Raw genomic sequence first — 8,083 nt, 5'->3', positions numbered from 1 at the left:
CTTATTTAAAGCATAGAAAAAGGTGGAATAAAGAAGGAACTCCACCACCTTTTAATATTGTGGATGTCCATGCTCTTTTCCTTGCTTGTCCTCCTTGTTTCCTCTTGCATTTCCTCGCATCCATGCCAATCTTGCTTGCTTCCAATCCTCAAGTGCCTTCCTCACTGACTCATGACTCTCTTCCACCCTTTGTCTTTCCTCTCGTGCTAATTCATCCTTCATTTCTTCATACCTGGCTATTCCTGGATGCAATATTGGCAGCTGTCCCACTAAGTAGCCGAGCCTGGCTTGAGTTTTTATGTGATGTCCTGTTTCGCTCATGTAAACTCCTTTTGCGAATGCCCTTTGCTCGTCCAATAGTTCTGCCTGTTCTATTTGTCTTCAATGCATCTCATGTATGTGTGCCCCTTGATGTGCTTGGATGTTGATTAGCCTCTGGATGGATTCTTGTTGCTCGTTTTGCCTTCCTTCCATTCTGTTGAATGTTTTTCCCCATTGTTGTCCTTGACTTAGTTGCTGTTCCATCATTTGCCTTTGCCACTCACCTTGCTGAGTCATCCATCTTGAGAGTGTTTCCTCTTGCTGCCCCATCATCTGTAGTTGAAGCTCTTTCTGTGCTCCTTGGCTTTCCAAATATTGTCTAGACAAGCCATCAATGGCCTCCTGCAATTGGTGCATGTTCAAGGTCTGTTGTGCTTGACCCTCTAAGACTTGTCCTTCCACTACTTGAGGGGCTGTCCTCTTCCTTTGCTTCCGGTGAGGCAATGGGGATGCTGCAGCATTCATCCTTCGTACAGTTATTGGGATGCCTTCTTTTATCCACATGGGGTTCTCATCTTCAAAAACCACCCCAGCTTTCTTGCATATTCGGTAAATAGTGCTGGGGTAACCTAACGTTCCTCTTGAGTCGCTTTTCTCTGCCATCTTTCTAATACCTTCAGCTATGAGTTCATGAACCTTGATTTCTCCTCCCTTCAGTATACAGTGCACCATTGTGGCTCTCTTGACATTCACCTCCGAGTTGTTTGCAGCTGGGAGAATAGACCTTCTCACTAGCTCAAACCACCCCTTGGCTTCAGGAGTGAGATCTGTTCTCTTGATGAACTTTAGTTTATTTCCCACACCCCTTTCCCAGTCAGCTCCTGGTACACAAATATCTTGTAGAATCTGGTCATAATTGGGGTTGTCCAATCTTGAGTGATAGCTTTCTTCTTCAAACTGTATAGACCATAGCTTCAATGCCCTCATGACATTCATTGGACCAAAGTCCACCATCTTTCCTCTCACAAAGCTTGTGTAAGACTCATCCTTCTTATCGTATCGAACCGCATTTACATAAAATTCTCTTATGAGGTTTGCATTCACCTTAATGACCGGGTCAGTGAGGAGCTCCCATCTTCTCCTTTCTATCTTCTCTGTGATTTCGGGGCACTCAGTCTTTTTAACTTGAAATCCCAGCTCATAAATGATTTCCTTATCAACCATCCACCCGTATTGCAATGCATGATGCAAGCTTCTAAATCTCTTTTCATCATATGGGTGTTCTTCCATGGGTTCCTTTCCCTTCCTTCTTTTAGAACCCGAAGACGCCATGAATGATAGTTAATATGTGAAGGTGGCAAAGTTGTGGAGATTTTTGGTTGTTTAAGGTTTTATTGCAATGAAGAGAGTGAGGTGGGAAAAAGGTTTTTTAATGGGGTAGGAAGTGTCTTGTACCGAAATGGAGAGTGGTGAAGATTGAGTAATGACAATGAAGGTGGGTACGGAACAAGGGTCATTTATATAGAGAAGTTGTGAGAGAATGGAGGGTGTGGATTGATTGAGTGGTTACTTGATGGACGGTTGGGGTGATGCATGGATAAAAGACAAGGATCATCACTTTATGAATGAGATTGCTCGGTCTTTTAGGGGTTCCATTTTTCCAATGTTGCATGGCAACATTTTCCAATGTATTCCCTTTTTAGAACAAGTGTGTAGCCCTTCCTTTTGTGGTGTCCGATCCTTCTTTGTTTAGTTGTCCAATCCATCCATTTTTATGCTTCTTTTCCTTTTTCCTATAAAGATTTAAAATAAGGAAATTAATATCATAAAAATCAAACTCTACGGCTAGAATAATAAAGAGAAGAAAAAGAGTTTATTTATTTATGAATTTCAACTAACTAACTACTTGTGTATCCTTATGCATTTTGGTGGCACCATGGGGTGACACCAAACTTAGTTTGAAGCAATGTGATGAAAAGTTTTGTTCAAAGCTCCCAAGACTAGCATGCATCTTGGTTTGCTTTGAACACCAAACTTGTTCTTCAGTATATACTGCATGATAAAGATTTCACCAAGTGTTTGTCAAGTTTGGGTTGAAATTCATAAACATTGATTTATTCATTATTTTAAAAACATATAAAACATGGGTTGCCTCCCATGAAGCGCTTGTTTAGCGTCATTAGCTTGACGTTTTTCCCTCCATCAGGGTGGTTGGTAGTGCTTAAAATCCTCCCCTCTTGCTGTGGACTTATATCCATTGGTTGGATCAATGATCTCCACATGTTCTAGGGAAAGAACTCTGTTGATAGTGAAGACCTTAGGTAACTGAGATGGTACAGTAGGGAGATTAGGGGGAATATCTGGGAAGTAAGCTGAGACAATTCTATCCCCTAGAGAGAAGTCTTCCGTAGGGATTTTCTTGTTCCTCCACCTCCTTGGTACTTTCTTCTTTGTTTCTTTCGAGGTTGCCTTCCTCTTGGTGACCTCTTTTTCTAAAGGAGTTGTGATGCTGTCTTTACCTACCTCTAGAGGTTTAGGTTCTTCCAATTTTTCCTTGAGCTGTGACAATTGCTGTTTTCCTTGTTTATCAATTAAGGGGATCTCAGAGTGAACTGGCTGTGCTTCGGTGCTTGTCTCCTCCTTCAGTGTCTCATTATCATTTGTGCTTAGTTCCTTGTCCTCTTGATCTGTTTCTTGTGAGAGTTTGAAAACATTGAAATTGAGTCGTTCATCATGGATTCTCAATATTATCTTCCCTTTCTCTACATCGATAAGTGCTCTGGCCGTAGCTAGGAATGGTCTTCCCAATATGATTGGGTGAGTGTGACTCTCTTCCATGTCCAGGATGACAAAGTCTGTTGGGAGGAAGTATTTCCCAACCTTTAGCAACACATTTTCCACCACTCCTATTGCTTGCTTTTGAGTTTTGTCAGCCAGTCTGATGATTACATCTGTGGGCATTATCTCATTGATCTGCAGCCTCTTCACCAGGGATAAGGGCAGTAAGTTGATGCTGGCCCCCAAATCACATAGTGCTCTATCGAACATAGTTTCACCTATGGCACAAGGGATGTGAAAACTCCCTGGGTCTCTTCTTTTTGTAGGCAACTCAGGTTGAATAAGGGCACTACATTCCTTGTTCATCACTATAGTCTGGCCTCCTTTGAGTGAGCTTTTCCTGGGAAGAAGTTCCTTCATATACTTGATGAATGCAGGCATTTGTTGAATTGCCTTGATGAATAGTATGTTTACATGCAGAGATGCAAACAAGTCTAGGAACCTTGAGTATATTCTCTTTCCCACAGCACCATGGAGCAGTTGAGGGAAGGGTGCATAGAGCTTCAGCAGCTCTTGTTGTGAGATTTCTGGTTCTTGGTGATCTCTATCCTCCTCCTTTGTTGAGTTGTCTTCAGGTTGTTCGAAAAGTTTGCCTTGCTTGTCTTCAGTCTCTTGATCACTTGTAGTGACCATTTTGCAATCTTCCCATCTTACTTTCTTTGCTTCTCCTTTGGGGTTTTTCTCCGTGTCAATTGGGAAGCTGTCAGTAGGTTTGGGAATCTTCTCAGCTAAATATCCCACCTGGAATTCCAGCTTCCTAATGGTCTCTCCCTGGTTCTTAATATTGGCTCGCACCTTGATGCGCATAAACTTGTTATGCTACGATTTAGGAAATTGCACGATCGGCAAAATTCCTTCCGGCAAGTGCACCGGTTATCGTCAAGTAAAAACTCACAATAGAGTGAGGTCGAATCCCACAAGGATTGGTTGAGTGAGCAATTCGGATTAGAAGTTTGTTCTAGTTGAGCGGAATCAAGATTTAGATGAGAATTGCGGAATGTAAAACTGGCGGGAAACGTAAATGACAAGAAATTTAAATGGCGGAATCTTAAATTGCATGAATTAAAGAGCAGAAGCTAGATTGCTGAAATTAAAAGGGAATGGGGGTGATTGCATGAATGTAATTGCAGAATGTAAAGAGAAAGTGGAAATCAGAAATGGGGAATTCATTGGGTTATAGGAGATATTGAGATCTCCGAATCAAAACATGTTTATCTCTTCCTCAAGCAATGCGTTCATTGAATTTTGCTTGGCAATCTTATATGATTGGATCCCAATCCCTTGGCTCACCAATTCTCTCTAAAAACAAACAAATTCCCAATCCCTTGGTTTTAATGTTCATAAGAAGAGATGATGCTCGATCACTGATTATACCACACAGTTTCATGAACCACAATTTGGTAGGATTACATGTCACAATATCCATCCAAACCCCAATCCAATTCACTGTGAGAAAGCTTCTCTAGCATGAATCCTCCATTCCTTTCCCAAGGTTCCGAAGGATTCCAATTATGGGTAGTTTCTTTCCCAAGACAACTACCCAATGGAATTAGATCGAGAAGCTTTCTAACAAAATTCAAGAGAAAAGATTGAAGAAGAAGATAAACTATTATTGATTCATTGAATTACAATAGAGCTCCCTAACCCAATGAAAGGGGGTTTAGTGAGTCATAGCTCTGAATTCAATTACAAAGATATGAAAACTAGCCAAAAGAAAAGGTAAAAGTCCTTCCTAACTTAAATTCTATCCTATTTATACACTTTCTATATTGAGCTTCTGTTGTGTTTCTTGGGCTTTGAGGCCTCTCCCTGCTTTCCTTTTGCCTTGGGTTTATGATCCATAATCTTGATGAGGCTGTTGATCCAAAATCTGTAACATTCATTGAGCCAACTTAGTGATAATCAAATAATGACACATGACTCAATAAATTGAAATTTCAGACTCATCAATCCTTCAGGCCCAATCCCATAAACCATGATATTCAATTGGGTTTCATACCAGAGTAAGTTTAAGTTAATGTTTGTGCTCAAATACTAACTTAAACCGCCATATTGTTGGCCCAGAAACCTTTTCCAAGAGTGGCGTTTAAGTTGCAGTTTAAGCTTAAACTGTAGCTTAAACGCCAGACACTTCCAGTGATGCCTTTTGTGGAAGCACGTTTAAGCTTCAGTTTAAGGTTAAACTGAAGCTTAAACGTGGAAATGGAAGAAGGCAGCCCTGGAGGGTAACTTAGTCGAACACGTTTAAGCTTCAGTTTAAGGTTAAACTGAAACTTAAACGTGGAGATAGGAAAGGCAGCCCTGGAGGTCGAACACGTTTAAGCTCCAGTTTAAGGTTAAACTGGAGCTTAAACGTGGAAATGGAAGAAGGCATCCTGGAGGTCGAACACGTTTAAGCTCCAGTTTAAGGTTAAACTGGAGCTTAAACGTGGAAGCTGAGAAAGGTAGCCCTGGAGGTGTCGAACACGTTTAAGCTCCAGTTTAAGGTTAAACTGGAGCTTAAACGTGGAAATGGAGAAAGCAACCCTGGAGGATAAAACTTGGTCGAACACGTTTAAGCTCCAGTTTAAGGTCAAACTGGAGCTTAAACGTGGAAATGGCTCCCTGGTGCACTTCCCATTTCTGGCGTTTAACCTCCAGTTTAAGGTTAAACTGGAGGTTAAACGTGGAAATGCTTCCTGATTGGCATTCTCATTCTGGCGTTTAACCTCCAGTTTAAGGTTAAACTGGAGGTTAAACGTGGAATGCTTCTTTGGTGAGACTTTCATTCTGGCGTTTAACCTCCAGTTTAAGGTTAAACTGGAGGTTAAACTTCAGTTTCAGCATTTCTTAGCCTTCATGATTCTGGCGTTTAAGCTCCAGTTTAGGCTTAAACTGGAACTTAAACTCCACATGTGATATTCAAGCTTCCTTTATTGACTTTGTTGCTTCCTTGCCTAGCCTCTTCTTCCCTGAAATCATCCAAACAATTGCATCAAAGTCTTGCAAAATTTCATGAGAAATCTTCCATTCATAGCATTCAAGTAATATAACTAAAAACTCATGGAATTTGCATCAAAATCATACTGTTTGGATGGTTCATTGCTTTGTTCTTCTTTTAACCATTCTTGGTTACTTTAAGCTCAAGAAAATGCATAAAACATCTAAAACTATCAAAAAAATGCTAGTGAAACTAGCCTAAGATGCCTTGGCATCACAACACCAAACTTAATACTTGCTTGTCCCTAAGCAAGTCCTGAGTTATTTGAGAAGAAAGTATGAAACAGAAAGCAATTACATTGGCTATATTAGCAAGCATTTGAAGTTCATCAGAAGGGTTTTATGCAGAAAGTTGCAGCATCACTTTTCCATACTTATCAAGTAAGATCATCACTTTTTCATTGCATCCATCAAACACTGCTATGGCCTCTTGTTATTCTTATGTTCTTGGCACTTTTCTCTTCTTTGTTTTTCTTTTCTTTTTCTTAGAGCTCCTTTGCTCCTTGTTTGCTTGGTGTCATGTGTTGCACAAGCCTTTGGCATTTTCTTTTTCTTATCAGTGCACTACACATATCCACTTCAGGCATTTTAGTTCACATTTCTTCTTGAGACATTGGTGCCCAGCACCTCTTTGTGTGACTAAATGTTTTGTATTTAGGTTGCTCTTGATAATGGACTTTTGGTTGATAATCCCGGGTTAGTTAACCCAAGTTACCAAGTGTTGAAACACTCCTCAGAACCTATTCATCCAAGCATATCCTTAATACATGAACACCACAGGCATTTGTCTCAGAAGTTCAAACCATTGGTGCCTAGCTTATTTTCTCAAATTTTTTTCTTTTTGGTTGCCCTTTTTCAGTGGCTTTTTCTTCTTCTTTTTCTTTCTTTTTCATGGCCAAAGACATTTATTCATCAAGATCCATAGACAGTTTTCAATTTCTACATAAAAAATGATAATTCTACACTCTATTTCCAGTGATCTGACTGAACAATCAAGCATGCATACCACCACTTAATTCTACTTGATTTGTCACTAATTTAGCCAAGTTACTTTTGTTCAAACTTTTCTTTTATTTTTGGAAACAGAACAAGCATGGCAAGCACTTGTTTAAGAAGGTGAAGTTATATCCAAACATCTAGGCATTCACTTTATTCAAAGCAATAACAGACACTCATATACTAAAAACTTCACATTCCAGAAAGATTCAACATTTACAGTTTAAACCAGAACAAGCATGCTTTTGTTTGCCCTTTTTAAAGAATTATCAAGGAACAATACCACCTTGTGAAATTCCTTGTTTTCTCTTTGTTGCCAGGAAACACTTTGATTTCTCCTTCTTCTCCTAATTGTTGCTTCATGTTTTAAGATCCTTGTTTCCTTTCCTGCAAAGAGTGATGAAGTTGCTTGCTTCTCAAGCACTTGATTGGTTAGCTCAACTATGTGTGGGTAAGTATCTGAGTCTTAAGTTGGTGTGTGAACACCAAACTTAGTCTCCCACTTACTTCTCTGTTCTTTGAATCCTTGAGTTCTCTTTGGAATGAAGTTGCTGCTAAGGGTTTTAAGCATTTCTGTGACTGCTTAGAATGGTTGTTCCTTTCATATAATTCAAAGGTTGTTGTGTTCAGTTGATCTTTATGGTGGAACACCAAACTTAGAGTCACACATTCCCCTTTGAATTATTGATCCATGAATTCATTGTTTGGTGTGAAACACCAAACTTAATTCTTTGCAATGCACAGAAACTACTTCACCCTTTTTTTTTTTTATTGAACAAATAAAAGAAACAGCAAAAGGGTATTACCTCAGGTTGGGTTGCCTCCCAACAAGCGCTTCTTTAACGTCATTAGCTTGACGGTCAGCTTCCTCAGTTGAGGTGAAATTTAACCTTGTCCTTCTCCTCCACATCTCCCAAGTAATGTTTGAGTCTTTGACCGTTCACAATGAAGGTTCGTTGTGACTTTTCTTCCATGATTTCTACTTGTCCATATTTGGAGACCTTGGTGA

This window comes from Arachis ipaensis, chromosome B10 (genome assembly GCF_059453495.1).
Source record: "Arachis ipaensis isolate K30076 ecotype BB chromosome B10, ASM5945349v1, whole genome shotgun sequence".
NCBI classification, from domain to species: Eukaryota; Viridiplantae; Streptophyta; class Magnoliopsida; order Fabales; family Fabaceae; genus Arachis; species Arachis ipaensis.
Note: the sequence above shows the minus strand (reverse complement) of the source record.